This window comes from Macrobrachium nipponense, chromosome 2 (assembly GCF_015104395.2).
Source record: "Macrobrachium nipponense isolate FS-2020 chromosome 2, ASM1510439v2, whole genome shotgun sequence".
NCBI lineage: Eukaryota > Metazoa > Arthropoda > Malacostraca > Decapoda > Palaemonidae > Macrobrachium > Macrobrachium nipponense.
Window position 1 is genome coordinate 77,070,840 of NC_087201.1, and position 17,849 is coordinate 77,088,688.

At 45.5% G+C, this 17,849-nt stretch overlaps 1 protein-coding gene across 1 annotated transcript in view; it reads left to right on the forward strand.

Annotated features, from left to right (window-relative positions):
- Window positions 1-5,059: 5,059 nt before the first annotated feature.
- The window catches only part of LOC135220677 (xylosyl- and glucuronyltransferase LARGE2s-like), a gene marked incomplete in the record, with an annotated part of 198,997 nt that continues 186,207 nt past the window's right edge, over window positions 5,060-17,849 (forward strand). Inside the window, 1 exon segment of the mRNA XM_064258056.1 lies at window positions 5,060-5,117.

The window sequence follows — 17,849 nt, forward strand, 5'->3', positions numbered from 1 at the left end:
AGACATTTTTATTAATGATATATAAGGCAACAGTCTTATCCATAATAGATTACTGCTGTCCAATATATTCATCCGCTCAGAATCTGCATTAAAATCTCTTGATGCAGTGCACCATGAAGGCGTGCGATTGTGCACAGGAGCTTCGATCGTCCCCAACAAACTCACTTTTGGTGGAGGCAGGTGTTTTGCCCTTAAAACATCACGTAATTTTAATAACATACAAAGAGGTCTTTCAATGCAAGCGGGATCGTCTCCTGCAACTTACTGCTTCCAAAACTGTAATCAAGTAACAGCAGTTAATAGTACTAGCTCTTCCCAAAAAGAGCTAGATACATAATGAACATACATAATATGAATCCAATTTTCACCCACCAATGGAATTGCCACCACCATGGATTTTAAAAAATAGAGTAAAGATATGTACCTCCCTGTCTTACCTACTCAAAAAACAAATGACAAGTACGGAAATGTACCGCCAACATGCTTTGGAGCACATTAGAAGAAAAGGCGACAAATTTATGATATACAGACGGCTCCAAAAATAATGTTGGAGTAGGAGCATCTGCATATTCGAAAAATATGTTAAGTAAAAAAAGCCTACCTTCAATATCATCAGTATTACTGCTGAAGTCACAGCCATACAGATGGGTCTAGATATGATATCTGAGGCAAAAGCAAGTGTCTCTGTTATTTTCAGTGACTCGTAGCGTATAGATGCAATAAGACAGTATAAACCAGGAAACCAAATAGTACAGGAAATTCAAATAAAAATTCATCAACTCCTCCAATCAGGAATATCAATGGAAATATGTTGGATCCCAGCCACACGTGGGAATAAAAGGAAATGATTTTGCAGACCTGCTGCCAAATTAGCCTGCACTATCCCTCCAACAATTTCATATGCCCCAGTGTCAGATGGGTAAAATCAGTTAAAACATTAATTTACCAGGATTGGAAAGAAGAATGGGCCTCGGTGCCAACAACAAATAAACTCAAAAATATAAAAACTGAAGTCTATGCATGGAGAACATCCTCACAGGAGGAAAGAGCAAAAGAGGTGATCCTAGCAAGGCTACGTATAGGACACACAAGATTCTCACATGGTCACTTGATGTCAACACCACATGCTGACCCAGTGAAATGTAACAGATGTCAAACACCCATGACAGTACAGCATTTGCTTGTTGAGTGCCCAAATTGGACCCAGGAAAGATCTATTTATCTGCGGAGTTCGGAAATGAAAAAAATATTCTTGCGGAAAGCAGGGATTTTTCCATTAATAAAATCATAATTTTTTAAATAAGACGGGTTTCTCAAATAAAGTCTATTTTTTTTTTCTTCTTCTCAGGATTGATCCCTGAGAACCAGCCCGAGAAGAGTCTACTTGAGACTCAGAGGTCTGGAAAAACTAACCCCTATTAATAATAATAATAACAGAGAAGGAATATCAGGGGGAGCTTGAACGAGGAACTCCTACACCACCACAAAGTCACTGAAAGTAGGACTTGTTGGCAAACAGTTGACTAGGCTTAATGGAGACAACCTGAAAATTATCTTGCATCAAGACAGATATCAACCTGGCAGGCGTCAGTCTCACCTTGGATCAGAAGGAATTCATTACCCTTGGCCTTAACTGCCGTATCTTGTCTATGGTTCCCTACTCCAGAAGAGGTTTGGGCTTGATGTCCACCTTGGCAAGTGATAAGATTTCCACAAAAGTGGCACTTCAGGCAGTCATCCTTAATGAATTGACCAAGATGAGATACAAGCATTGCAGCCCAATACTCTTGCAGAAATACTGTATATCATTGTTGCTGAGGACCACTCAACTCCGACCCACACGATTGTCCAGCAGCAGAAAAAGTTGACCTATGTTCTCCTGCAGAAGGAGGACAGTATAGCCAAATTTGTAACCATTCTGAAGGATGAATCCAAGAAAAGAAAATAGTAAGAACCTCAGAGGAACCAAAGAGTGTCAGTGTCTGTCAAAATAGCAGGCTGCTGTAACCTTTGTTTAATTGTAAATGAGAACTCAAGGCTGTGAATCCCCTTTGCCCTATAATAAGCCAGATTCCCATTCCCAGTTTATCAACTGACCCAGATATCCTCTGTCCATTCTTGTTACAGCACCACTACTTCCACTGAGTTCCTTGAGCTTGCCGGTACTAGTGATTCCAGGAGCATTGGCACTTTCCTTTATATAGATTGCTTTTACCAACATTGCCAGAATGATAAGTTACAGCATTAAATAGTCCAGCTAGTTCTGTCAGTATCCAGAGGAAGACTAAGAAATCTTCTCAGCATCTGTAGCAAGGAGACAACCTTCAGATGACCTAGGGGCATAAAATACCTACAAACTGATAGTATCATAATGGGTGCCTCTCTCTTGTGTTACATAGAAGAGGAGGTCCTCAGGGGAATGGACACCCATAGTATCTAATGCTGGCATAACAACACTGTGAAATTGGAAGATGAACATAACCTACACCAACTCAGGATGTCTTTAATCCCAGATGTGGGCTACACCTCACCACTGACTAGCTTCATATCTTTGATGGCCTCCTCAAATCTCATGACAAAGCTAGAAACAATTTTATGTAAAAAGGCCACACCTCCAGACTCCACTTCAACAGCTCTAGCTATTGCCTCACTTGAGATCTGAAGTACAATACTGCATACATCTGTGAATTTTTATCACATCACTATGATTCAATATATACATGCATCAAGTGTCCTCTCCCATTGCAGAACTAAGGCTGATGTCCAAAATGAGCTTGAGGCAGCCACCCACCATCTTGTAGACGACTTTGGTAATAACAGCATTGAGAAGGAAATAATAAACAAAGATATGACAGAGATATGGCAAAACCAAGAGCAAAATAATCCTTTATCCTTGCACCTAAATGACAAGAGCCTGCATGAAAAGATTGAAAATGAGAAAAGACATAATAGATATCAATGTCCATCCAGCTGGTAGCAAGACAGATTAAGAAAATATTCACCATCAGACAAAGAAAGTTCAATGAATTGAGATGTACATAAATACTGTAATTGTACCACAACACCTCTGCCCCCTAAAGGCTATTTATACCCTCAGACAGTTGACAATATTAGGAATTATTTCACCATACTTTAACACATGATCACAATCATAAGATGCAACATGGATCACAGAGATGATGTAGTGTTACCTTTGCGTGTCATGTACCAGTCATGCATCCATGTGATTTGCTTCAATCGTATTCTCACTGGTCCCTTGTCACTTCTGAAATGACCAGATAAAATTTCAATACAGTATACTGCATTTTTAAGGGATTGGACCTTTAAGCTTTTGACTCTGACCTAAAGGTGAAGTGTCATTTTGTCACCATAAAACCTAAATGCAGTCTGTTCCTCAGCTTTACATGCTATGGTGGGATGATGACATATGTATGTATGTATGTAGTGTGTGATATATATATATATATATATATATATATATATATATTATATATATAATATGTATATATATATATATTATATATATATATATATATATATATATATATATATATATATATATATAATATATAGATATTATATATATATATATATATATATATATATATATATAATAATATTATATAATATATTATATATATTAATCTAATATAATCTTATATATTATATGTGTGTGTGTGTGTGTGTGTGTGTGTTATCAGTGTCACTTGCACAATTTTTATGTGCTTTAATACAATTACTAACAGGACCTCCTTGAAAGCGGATGTATCTATGGGAGATATTAGTTTAAAAAAAAGTTACAAGCTTTCCAGAACTAAAAGTCTCATTGTCAAGTATCCACCAAATAGCTTGACCTGTCATAGTCCAGATGTATTTATCTGTTGGGGGAAGGAGGGACTCTGTATGCTGGCTTCCTCAATCCTTTAGTTACCCTTATTCTCCTTCTCCTGAGAGGTGTCGCTATATGACCTTAACCTTTCTCTGGCTGCCACTTCTTCCAGGTGTGTACCAATGTCCCTTTGGTCTTGTGTTTTTGCATTTCTTTTCTAATATAAAGTATACGATTTTTCTTGATAAGCTGTCTTCAAATCCGTTTCCATTGTTGCCTGCCATTACATTGTGTATGGTATGTATGCTACCATATATATGTATATATATATATATATATATATATATATATATATATATATATATATATATATATCCTGTAGGTGCTTAGTGCCATCAGTGCACCTCTCATGAGTGCATTGTAGGCATTGCTTAAGGTTCTTTGCTGTATCCTTTCCGTCCCTCTAGGAAACACGCTAGCTGCAACCCCTTTCATTACTCGTACTGTACCTTCATTCAGTATTCTCTATTCCATCTTTCCTCCCTCTCCAAATAATTGTTTCATATTGCAAATGTGAGGTTTTCCTCCTGTTATAGCATAACTTTGGAACATTTTTCTTTATATATAAATATATATATATATATATATATATAATATATAATATATATATATATAATGTGTGTGTTATAAGCATTAATTAGCATCCAACAGTATACTATTGTCCCCGTAACAAAGTGCTGACGTCTTCTGTCATGAGGTGGTGTGAGCATGACCTAAAATGATTAACTTTGCAAGTTGAGATCCGGGTTTGAATTGAGTGTAATATACTTAATCGTTCTATTAGCCTTATTCTCATCTTTCACAATAGCCTTCTGGATAGATAATTTAAGGATAGAAAATTTGGTAGAGTATATAAGTGCTCCGAAAATAGCCAATAAAGAATAATTCATCAACGAAGCTCATGCTAGTTCCGAAATTGTTTGTTTACATCATTCGTCTGCGTTCGAACCTATTGATTGTGACTGTAGTTAACACAAGTTAAAAAATGTAATCAGTAGTTAGTAACCGAGAATACTAATGAAAGCAATCATAGTTGATTTATTATAACATCCAAAAAATGTAACGCAATTTGAATTATTTACGTATTTCGAATGATTATTTTGCCAAGTTGGGTATTCACTAATAAAATCGGACAAAAATATCGTCTGACGGTCTGAGTCTTACACTTGAGTCGGGTCTTGAGAAGTTGAGAGTTCAATTACAGAAGTGACGCGTAAGGCTTAATCTTGTAAGTCACTTAACGAATTTCGTTTCGATTTTACTTCTGATAGACATACAGTTTTCTTTGTATTGTACTTATCATATAATACAATCTAGCCTAATGGTTATGGTAACTAGGATTAGAATGAAGTTATTACAGCCTATTCAGTGTGGGCCATTGTTTGGTTGTGGTTGAAAGGTTACCATAGGACTACTGTATTTAGGCTGGCACATACTAGGTCACGAGTTCCTTTCATTAGCCTCTTTAAAAACTGGCCATATATTAATACGAGCAGGTTCTCACCCACGCTAACCTAGGTATGTTTTTGTGGGATACCTAAGCTAATCGTTGTCAAAATCTCCATCAGAATTTGAGTATTGTAGCCAATACTAGTAGGTAAGCTTAATACCTAGGTAGCCTAGATATGCATACCTAAATCGTTTCAGAATTTTTATTCCAATATATCTCCTTAGGCCAAAGTGGACTACACCGTATACTACCTCCTAGTACTTGTTAGCAGATTGCTTAATTTTTTTTCTATTGTTTTGTTGCAGTTACTAAGGGGTACTACTAGGTATAGTCTAGTAAGCAGAGGTTACTAATGGAATGGGAGAAACAGGAAAATGAGTGACTTGCAGCAATAGGAATAGGTTGTTTGAATGGTTAAATTACAAATTGGGCAGTAAGGAAAATATATATACCTAGCTAGCCTATACTAGGCTAGTTCATGTCCGCGACCACAATGACATCTGCAGGATGAATTAATTAACGAATATTGTGGAGGTATGAAAGTAGTATCTCAACAAAGCAGAGTGGAAAAGAGGAAATATTAATGATAACAAGGTTGCTTGGGAAGGGTGGTAAAGATATAAAAGTGACAAAGTACACAAAAGATGAAAATGGAAAAGTTGAAAAGTTGAAAATATGTGATGAAGTATTTTGTTATAAAGAAAATCGGCATGAACGAGAGATGATAGTCTGTCTAATAAAGCTATGTACCAATAAAGCTCATAACAGCTGAGGCAATTAAAAACCCTTGGGAGGATGTAAAATGAGAAAGTCTCCGAACCATCTGACCTATGAAGTGGCTTAAAAAAAGCATCGGGAAAGCCAAGTCATAGCTAAGTAAACGTAGTGAAATATATGTACATGGAACCTGAAAATGAAAGTGACAGGATGAGAAGCGTTAGAAGATAGCAGTTTGGTAATGGTATTCAAAGAAAAATTACTGGAAAAGGTGCTGGAGAAAAGGCTGAGAAAAATTAAAATCAATAGCATAAACTAGTCTTCATGCCATACCTAGAGATCAACAATAGGAGCAGTCTTTAAAATGAGGCAACAATAAGGGAAGAACCATGCAGAGAGAAAAAGGTTTATAGTTACATTTATTCATGGCTGGCTGCGAACCTCTGGTTCTCACAGCAAGAGGCATCGGCCCTCGAAGCGACTGTCATGGCAGTCTCCTGGCTGGATCTGTGGTCCCTCGTGGTATCCAGAGTCGCAGCCTCCTCGGGAGCTATTGTTCCTGAGGAAGACTCAGTGTTTGGGAGACTTTGCCAGTCTGGAGGTAGGGCCATCTCCTACCTCGCCCACCAGACAGCCAACCTATGGGCCAACCTGGTCCTGAGACGACGGAACTCTGTCCTGGCTCGGGTGACCAAAGCGGCCGGTCGAGAGGTGACACTAGGTCTACAGAACAGACCGTTGCTGGGTTCCTCCTCTCTCTTCCCCTGAGAGATGGTGGACACTGCAGTGGAAAAGCGTCGCACTGATGACAGTGACCGCCTAGTACACCAGGCAGTCTCGAAGGCTTCTGGGCAGCCTCGAGCAACTACGGCCAAGCCTTGGAGCTTAGCTAGCTCTTCCTCCGTTTCCAAGACACTAGTACCGTTGAGGTTGCGAGGAAAGACCCAACCTTCGTCTTCCGCTTCAAGGAGTGAGCATCAGCCCTCCTCCCAAGCCTCCTACTCCTGTGGGAGACCTGCCAAGCGGAAGCTGAAGAGAGGGAAACGCTAGTGATGGCGTTCCCCCTCACCTGCTGCCAGAAGTGGGGGGATGCCTTGGCAGCGCTACGGAGCCGAGACCTGGGTATTGGATGTTCTTCGGGAGGGATACATACTACCCTTTGTGTCGTGGCCACCCCTCACTTCGCACCCAGTTCATCTTCAGACGTATGTTCCCGGTTCTGCCAGGGATGTAGCACTTCAAGAAGAATTCAAGACCATGCTGAGCAAACGAGCTGTGGAGATCATACGAGATCAGTCGCCGGGTTTCTACAGCCGACTCTTCCTAGTGGAGAAGTCTTTTGGGGGGCTGGAGACCGGTGATAGATCTCTCTCCCTTGAACCGATTCGTTCGCCAAACTCGGTTCACGATGGAAACAGCACGCTCAGTGCTCGATTTCATCAGGGAGAACGACTTCATGCTTTTGGTGGACCTGAAGGATGCGTATTTCCAAATACCCATCCATCAGTCCTCCAGGAAGTACCTCTGTTTTATCCTCGACAGGACGGTGTACCAATTCAGGGCACTTTGTTTCGGTCTCTCAACCGCCCCACAGGTGTTCACACGAGTGTTCATTCTGGTGGAGCTTGGGCCCATTCGGTCGGGATATGATTGGCTGGTCCTGGTGAGCTCCCGCTCGCAGTTGCTGCAGGACAGAGATCAACTCCTTGACTTACGCCGCGATCTGGGGATCGTGGTGAATGTCGAGAAGTCAGATCTTGAGCCCAAGCAGAGGATGAAGTACCTGGGCATGCTGATCAACACGGTAGCAGCACAAGTCTTCCCCACAGACTTGTGGATAAGCAGGTTCAGGGAGGCAGCCAGACGGTTCCTGTCTCGACAGGAACAGTCAGCTCAGCAGTGGCAAGTCGTGATCGGTCACCTGTCATCACTGGAGAAGTTAGTCCCTCACGGGCGTCTTTACCTGCGGTCTCTTCAGTGGAGACTAAAGGAGTGCTGGTCATAGGCACGGGATCCACAATCCTTCCTGGTTTCTCTCACGGAGGAAGTAAGGGAGGACCTGGCCTGGTGGCTAGACGACAGGAACCTCTTAATAGGAGTGCCCCTGTGCACTCCCCCTCCGAAGATGCTGCTGTTCTCAGACACATCGACCGATGGTTGGGGCGCACACCTGGAAGAGTTGCTGGTTGCAGGAGTGTGGAACCATCACGACAGGCACCTTCACATCAACTTCCTTGAACTCAAGGCTGCGTTCCTCGCACTCCAAGAGTTCTGGGAACGACTGATGGGACACTCAGTGGTGTTGATGAGCGACAACACCACGGTAGTGTCATGCATCAACAAACAGGGGGGCCTAGTGTCCCTCCCGTTGCACCAGTTGACGACGCAGGTGCACGAGTGGGCCATAGCTCTCTCGGTAGAGCTGTCAGCCAGATACATTTCAGGCAAGAGGAATATAGTGGCAGGCAAGCTCAGCCGCCAGAATCAGGTGATTGGGACCGAATGGTCTCTACACCCAGACGTGTCAGAAAGGCTCTTCGACCTGTGGTGGTGTCCAGTTGTGGATCTGTTCGCCACCGGGCACAACAGAAAACTCCAGGTTTTCTTCGCAGTTGTGCCGGACCCATGGACAGCTGCAGAGGACGCATTCCAGCACCCATGGGACAACCTCGTAGTGTACGCCTTTCCTCCGTTCTGCCTGATTCGCAAGGTGATCAGCAGAGTGTTGATCACCAGCAATCTTCGGATGATTTTGGTGGCACCCAAATGGCCCTGGGCCATTTGGTATCCGGACCTGCTGGCTCTTCTCTCGGAGGCACTGCAAGAGATTCCCCCTTGGCACAACCTGCTGTGCCAACCGCATGTAGAACGGTATCACCAAGCAGTTCACTCCCTGTGTCTTCAGGTCTGGCGGTTATCCACCATCTCTTGCAAGCGAGAGGCTTTTCTCGCCGAGCAGCAACAGAGATGGCTGGGTACCTCAGACAGTCTTCTGCAGCAGTATACCAGGGAAAGTGGTCCGTCTTCTGCGGTTGGTGTCGTAGACGGGGTCTCGCTCCGCTCAGAGCCACTCTTCAGCAGGTAGCAGATTTCCTTGTCTTTCTTCGCCGAGAGAAGCTCCTCTCTGTCTCTGCAGTTAAAGGCTGCAGAGCCGCTCTGGCCCCTAGTCCTTAAACTGCGAGGAGTCGACATTTCCACTTCTATGGAAATATCACTCCTAATGAGGAGCTTCAAGAGGTCTTGCCCACCCAGGGAACTCAGGCCTCTGGGGTGGGATGTGACTCTCGTCCTTAGGAGCTTGACTCGCAGACCCTACAAGCCGCTTCAAGAGTCGTCAAACAGGGATCTGACCCTCAAGACCGTCTTTCTGCTGGCCCTGGCATTGGCAATAAGAGTAGGAGAACTCCACAGTCTTTCCTTCGATGTTAAACACTCAAGGGGATGGGGATCAGTTACGCTCAATTTCGTCCTGGACTTCATAGCGAAGACTCAGAACCCTTTGGTCCCTGACACCAGGTTCGAGTCCTTCATGATCCCCTCCCTGGAAGACTTCACCAATAATGATGCGGATGAGAAGCTGCTTTGTCCTGTGAGGGTGCTACGGCGCTATCTGAAGAAAACTTGACACCTCAGGCCTGAGTGTCAACGCCTCTTCGTTAGCACCAGGATGACCAAGAAAGAAGTGTCCAAGAACACTGTTTCTTTCTGGCTTCGTGAGGTAATCCGGAAGGCATACGACTCGGACAGGAGTGCCGACACCAGTACCCTTCGTCTGAGAGCCCACGAAGTCAGAGGCATTGGTCCAACCCTTGCATTCCACAAGAACTTGTCCGTGGCACAGGTACTGAAGGTAGGGGTTTGGGCCAACCAGACCACCTTCACCTCCTGCTACCTTCTGGATATTGCCCACAGGTCCTTGGACACTTTTTCCTTGGGACCCATGGTGGCTGCTCAACAAGTTGTGTAGCTTACCCAGCTCCTTTACCAGACAAGGTAGCATCTCATCCTTGTGAGACTGCATGAATGGAGAGTGAATGAGAGTGTGACTGGCTTTTCTTCCTCCTCTTTTTTCTTCCCTCTCCCTGCGGTCAGAGGGTAGCGGTCGCCACCACTCTGGACAGGATGACGATGCAGGTAAGCTAGGTAACCGAGCTCCATTCTACCCCTTTCATTAGGGATAGAAGCGTTTATCCGTCCTTTCCCTAACAAGGGGGGAAGCGGACAGCAGTAAGAGACAAACCCAAGACTTTATATTTGGCTCTTACGTAGGACCTAGTTCTTGCTTGCTATTCTTAAGAGGCACGCTTGGCTCCCTCTTATGAATTGGTCCAGAGGTCTGACCACTGATCTTGCAGTGCATACTCCGATCAGTTGGACAGAGGCTAGGTTCCCCTCCTTTGCTCTTACAACTAGGGAGGGAACCCAGGTTGGGCGAACACCAGTCTGTTCACAAGACTCAGATTCCACCCACCAATAAGTAAGTTTTCCTTATGTAAAGGACCGAGGGTTTGTATTACGTGTTGGGACAAATCACAGTTGTTCCGATACATATACAAACCCTCGGTCCTTTAACAATAGGAAGGTACTTAGCGGCAGTTGAACCGGTCGTAAGCTTCGAACAAGGGGGTTCAGCAGTTAACTACTTGTTCGGCAGTTGGCGGTCAGCTTGACTGCGAGGAGAGGAGTCACTTTGCTTTCAGCCGCGCAGGTGGATGGACGTGTTGTTCGCCTCTCTGCTCATTTCTTGTCGTATGCTTTGTTTGCTTTACTGCTTGAAGGCTTTTTTTCTTTCTCTTGTATTGTGTGTATTTGTGCAAGGATATACGTAAGTACGTGTGTGTTTTTGTATATTGTACAGTGAATTTTGTGATTCGATCGCCACTTCGGGTTGGTGATCGCCTGCAGCCCCCTCAGCACACCGGTTCTGCTGGTGGGCGCGGAGGGAGCGTCAGGTCCTCCTCTCCTATCCCTTCAACTTCCTTGGGCTTCACCGGGAAGAGCGAGGCAATCAGGAGTGATCACGAGGGGTGCGATCCTGGCACGGTCCTAGGACCGACCAGATCGTATGCGCAAGTGCAGGAGGAGACCAGGAGGGGTCTGTTGTGGTTCCTCCTGTGGAAGGAGTAGGGTCTCAGGAGGCATTCTCGCTGGACGGGCTTGACGGTCCGTCTCCACAGGATGCAGTCACTCCTGAGATCCAGAGGTCGTTCGCAGAGGTTATTGCGCTGATTCGTCAGCACAACAACCTCGGGGAAGGATCACCGCTCCCACCTTCCGAGCCCACATCGGGTTTGGAGTCGTTCTGGGGACCCAAAAAGGAACCCAGGACGACAGTGGGTCTGCCGTGATCGGCCTTGGCTGACAGCGTACTGAGCCAAGTGGACACTCTGGTCTCCGGACAGGAGGGTTCGCTTTGGTCCGGTAGGTCTTCCAAGCTCCCTCCCCCACCTCTACCGCGACAGAGGCTTTTCTATGTGCCTTCAGAAGACCCTCTGCCGCCCAAACAGGTTAACCTGGAGCTAGTTAGGCTAACTTCGGGGGTGTCTCTGCATCAGCTCCTGCAGCAAGAGGCACTTGCCTTGGAATCTACCGCAATGGCAGCATTCCAAGCAGTGTCCTGGATCGACCTGTGGTCCCTCACAGTGTCGAAAGCCGCGGCCTCTTTGGGGAACATCACTCCTGAAGGGGACCCGGCTTTTGTGAGACTGTGCCAGTCTGGAGGTAGGGCCATCTCCTACCTGGCCCACCAGACGGCTAACCTGTGGGCCAACCTGGTTCTCCGGCGTAGAGACGCTGTTCTCACCCGAGTGACCAGGGCAGCTGGGCGTGAGGCGGCCCTGGGTCTTCGCAACGGACCGGAGAGATGGTGGACGCTGCAGTGGAACAGCGGTGCACTGACGACAGTGACCGTCTCGTCCACCAGGCAGTCTCGAAGGTGGCTGGGCAACCTCGGACGACTGCGGCTAAGCCCAAGAGTTTAGCTAGCGCTTCCTCTGCGGCCAAGACGATCGCCTCATCGAAGCCGAGAGGAAAGACTGCCTTCGACTTCTGCTGTAAGGAGTGACCGCAACCAGCCCTCCTCCCTGTCCTTCTGTCAAGGAGGATCTGGGAAGAAGTCGTCGAAGAGAGGAGGGAAACGCTAGGGACGGTGTTCCCCTCTCACCTGCTGCCGGAAGTGGGGAGGATGCCTAGCGAGCCATTGGGCAACATGGCAGCGCTATGGAGCGGAGACCTGGATAGTGAACGTCCTTTGGGAGGGTTATTTATTACCCTTCGAGTCTTGGCCACCCCTCACCTCCAACCCGGTCCATCTGCAAACCTACGTTCCTGGCTCGACCAAGGACGTGACGCTTCGGCAGGAAGTAGAAGCCATGCTGAGCAAACGTGCTGTGGAGATCATATGGGATCAGTCGCTGGGCTTCTACAGTCGACTTTTCCTGGTGGAGAAGTCCTTGGGGGCTGGCGCCCGGTGATAGATCTCTCTCCCTTGAACCGATTCGTTCTCCAGACTCGGTTCACGATGGAAACAGCATGTTCAGTGCTCGATTCCATCAGGGAGAACGACCTCATGCTTTCGGTGGATCTGAAGGACGCGTATTTCCAGATACCTATCCATCAATCCTCCAGGAAGTACCTCCGCTTTATCCTCGACAGGACAGCGTACCAATTCAGGGCACTTTGTTTCGGTCTCTCAACCGCCCCACAGGTGTTCACGAGAGTGTTCACGCTGGTGTCGGCTTGGGCCCACTCGGTAGGGATACGTCTTCTGAGGTATCTCAACAATTGGTTAGTCCTGGCGAGCTCCCGCTCACACTTGCTGCAGGACAGAGATCGACTCCTCGAATTCTGCCGCGATCTGGGGATCGTAGTGAATTACGAGAAGTCAGACCTTGAGCCCAAGCAGAGGATGAAGTACAACTCAGCTACTGCTAACAGCAATATATACAGCGTTTCCTCTTCCCCACCTTGTTCCTCCGCATATGCCACTCCCTTCTGCACTTCACTCATCAGCCTCACTCGCAACTCATTTGCACTACCAGGTACCTCTTCAATCAGACCTCTCCCTTCCAAGTCTTTCAATGCCAAAAACAAACATTCATACACTCTCTCACCCCCCTCAAACCTCTCTCTTACAACCAAACCCTCAGGGACCACATTCGGACCCCAGTCACTCTTCATGACACCGTTGCCCCTACCATGCGTCCTAGACATTGCATCAGCAATCACAATTTTACTCCCTGGCACATATTCTAACCTAAAATCAAACTCACTCAAATCTTCAATCGTCCTCGTGATCCTAGCATTCACACTCTCCTTCTTGATCATATACACTAATGGCCGATGGTCCGTCCGGATGATAAATTTTACCCCATACAAAAACACTTTCACATAAAACCTTATTGCCGCCAGCTCCTTCTCAACCACTGAATACTTCCGCTCCACTTTATTAAAAGCTTTACTTACATACGCAATTACTCTCAACTGTTCCTCCCCATTCACCTCTTGCATCTGTGCTAAACGCCCTCCCATACTAACCTCGCTCGCATCAGTACACAGCTCAAGCTCACTCGCATCCTCACTATAGTCTGGAAAAGCCAAGGTGACATCTCTAGCAGCCTCCTCTTTCAATCTCTCAAATGCTCCCACCATTCGCTCATCCCACCTTAGCTTAGTACAATTTTTCTTCCCTGTCCATTCAGTCAACTGCTTCCCTACACCCGAACAATCACTAACAAACTTCCTCCCAAACTCAATCAACCCCAAAAACCCCTTTAACTCGCGCATGGTCCGGGGACGCGGAAACTCGCTTACCTTTTCCACAAACATTTCATTCTTCCTTACACCACTAGCACTCACCTTATGACCAAGAAATTCCACTTCCCCAGCCAACCACGAACACTTCTCCAGCTTCACTTTCACTCCAACCTCTTCCAACTGCTCTAACACCTTCTCAAGCAGCTCCATATTCTCCTCAACAGTTTCACTTGCAATCAAAATATCATCTATAAACACAGTCACCTTCCTTCTATCAAACCCAGCCAAAACCCCATTCATTGCCCTTTGAAAGGCAGTAGGCATGTTAGCCAACCCAAAACTCAACCGTTTAAACTGGTAGTGGCAACTACCACTTGAAAAAGCAGTAACAGGCCTGCTCCCCTCCTCAAGAGGCATCTGGTAATAGCCCCTTACCAGGTCTAATTTGGTAAACACTCTCATCGTATGCATCTTGTACACACAATCAGACACCACATTCATCGGAAATCGCTCCTTCACAGTCACTTCATTCACCCTCCTATAATCTACACACATCCGCAGACTTCAGACTGGCTTACGTACAGGGACTATGGGGCTATTCCAGGCACTCTCACTCCTCTCTATCACTCCCACTCTCTCGAGCTCCTCACACTGCTCCTCAATCTCTCTGGTAATAGGCGGGGAAAAGTGGCGAGGACGCTGATATATGGGGATATCGTCTTCCAAAACGATCTTGAATTTGGGAAGCTTAGACCCCCAAAAATCCTCGTCACCACGATTCAGCGCACCCCGCCGATCCCACAACATCTGTATCAACCGCCTCCTCTTGTCGTCTCTAACATTCTCATCGACCTTAACTCTTCCTCTCAACTCATCATACTCCCAATCATCACCGCCTGTTGCACTTCAACATATCTTTCATCATCTGTACTCAACTGTATAGCAACCCCACACAATCACCTTCATGTATACCCGTCATATACATGCACGCTTGCTCTTACCAACCTGTTTGCATCCACACCCTCAACCACATATGCACACTTGTCACCTTTGACAATCCCAAGACTATCCGGCCACGCAACTTTCACACTAACAACTCCTCCGACTTCTCGCGGCACCTTTACACTCTCTTTTGCAATTAACGGCACCCCCTTTCATATTTTACCGGTTACCTTCTCATTTTTACCTAAGTACAACTCTCCACGGATGTTCTCCTTCATATGCAGCTTGGACGGACCACCATCCCACACTTCCTCAAGAACCCATACCCTAACAACATATCATACTTATCACTCACTCTCTCGATCACATAAAAGTCGCTTTCATCTATCTCTACCCCTCCGATTTCTACATTTTCACGCACCATTCTCACCAAAGGCATACCTAAGTTACCTATTCCTCATACCTCGCCTTTACACACCCCAATTTCACACTCACTCCGCAACTTGTCGCATCCATTCTTAAAAAGAACATTGACACTGCACCCAGTATCAATCAAAGCAACCAAACACACCCCTTTGCATCCCACTTTTACACTCATACATTCATTAGCTCTATCCCCAGACCCCTTTTCATGTAACAATCCTTCACGCACATGCATCACTCTTACTGCCCGCATACCAGAGGACCCACCCAACTGAATCCTCTTTTCACCTAGTTTCCCGAATTCCCAGCCTGACTCATCCTCTTTCGCCTACACACACTCGCCACGTGACCTTCCATTCCACATTCAACACATTTTGCACGCTGTTCTTTACACATCCTAGCATAATGGCCGTTTTTCCCACAGTTGCCGCAAATCACGTTCATAAGGGTACCCCGACATCCACTAGCTATGTGCCCTACCTGTCCACACCTATAACATTTAATATCCCTATCCTTCTTACACTCACTCACTAAATGCCCCGTTTGCCCACACCCGAAGCACGCTCCTAACGCCCACCGACATCCATTCTTCCTGTGTCCTGGCTTACCACATCTATAACACTGCTGCTCTCACTCACAACTAACTGACCCTACTCTAACAACACTCGCATGCCTATCTCTTTTAGGGCTAACTACACTCACGTTACTTGCCCTAACACTCCTATCTACCACTTGCTCTGCCATTAGCCTCGGCCCTTCCAAAACTGCCTCCCTATACTCTGGTACAACCTCAGCTACTTCAGTCCTAACACTAACACTTCTACTCTCTTTCATACTCCAATCTAACTCTTAATCCTCGACTATTTCTAAAATGTCATTCCAGGTCAAACTTTCATTCGTCCATTGCATTTTCTCCTAACGTTTTAGATTCATAAACTTCGTACACGCTCTCTGGTACAGTCGCCAACAACTTTCGCACTAACTCCTTACACTCATTTATCCCTTCATCCCCAAACTTTTTCCTGGCTAATGTTTCTAACTTACAGACATACATTGACAATGTCTCACCAACATTCATTCTTGCCTCTTCAAAATCTTGCTTTCTCCCATATTTAACACTACTCTTTATCCTCTTTGCTTATTCTACAATCCTGGCTTTCACACTCATACGGCACATTCCCTACACTCATCATTACCCCATACATACTCAACAAAAATCCCGTCAAAAAGCTACCTAACTCTCTTGCCCAGACTCTCTTGTTATCCCCATACTTAGCCTAACAATACTTCTCATATTCCTTAAAAAGTCCCCTATGTCCCTACTACCATATTCCTCGTATTGTGCACATCGGGGTACCTCTCTCATATACGCAGCCTTTCATACTTCCCGCTCACTCTCACTATCACTTTCACTACTTTCATTCTGACCCTTCTTTCCCCATTCCGAATACTGCAAATCCACATCCATACTCACGTCCATACTCTTGACTACACTTCTTACCCTTCTTCTTTCTACCTACCTGTTTCCACTCACCGCTATCCAAGTCGCTCTCAGCCCTTTCCCCAGTGTATTCAGTCTTAGTCTCATCCTGTCCACCACCCTTACCAACCTTCTTTCCCTTAGTTTTCTTCTTTTCCTCAGCCCCCTTCTTATTCTTGTCCTCAGGTTTATCCTTATGTTGTGTCTTCCCCTTCTTTCCCTTACCTATCACAACCAAATCACCTTCGTCACTCGCTCTTTCACTTTCTTTACCACTCCTGGCCCGTCACAAGACCCAGTAGGCCTACCTCCTACAGCTCCCTCTCCCATGAATCCCTTCATCATTTCCTGCATCATCTCTTGCACTGCATTCATCTTTACCCCAAATTTTTTGTCCATTTTCTCAACCATTCTCTCTTCCGCTCCTTTTACTTCTTCTTTCATTTCCACTTTCGCACTCCTTAGCATTCCTCTCATTTCCTTTAACTCACTCTTCAGTTTCTCACACTCTACCCTCAACCTATCATTCTCCACTTCCAACCTTTCCTTAACTCCCCTCGCCAACCGTAACTCCTCCTTCAGCCTCTCTATCTCCTTCAACCCTTCCATCTTCACTTTCTCCACCAATTACACAACTCAATACCCCAATCTTCCTGCAGCTGCCACACCAACAGTCCCTGTTCGGGTGCCAAAAAATAATGTGGTGGGATCACAAGCTAAAACAAAACAAGCTGGCTAAATCCCCCCCACATAAACCTAATCACTCCAGCTGCCCAACTCACCCCAGTCACACTTTCCTCTTTACACAACAAAATACACGCAGGACAATTGACCTATAGCTACACAAAACAAAAAAAACACAAAACACTTGTACTTACCAACCACTCCAAATACTCCGGGCTATGCTGTGCTGTCTCCTGGTCGAGGTCACAGAGATATCAACCACAACAAAGACCACAAAACAATACCCAAGGACTACAACACAACCACCAAGGACCACTACAACACAAAAACAACCAAGGAACTCAACAACACAACCACCAAGGACCACTACAACACAAAAACAACCAAGGAACTCAACAACACAACAACAAAAAAGGAACACAACCACAACCCAAGACCACTGCACAACCAATCATCAACAACACAAAAAAAAACCAACAACACAAAAGGCAACACACACCCACTAACAA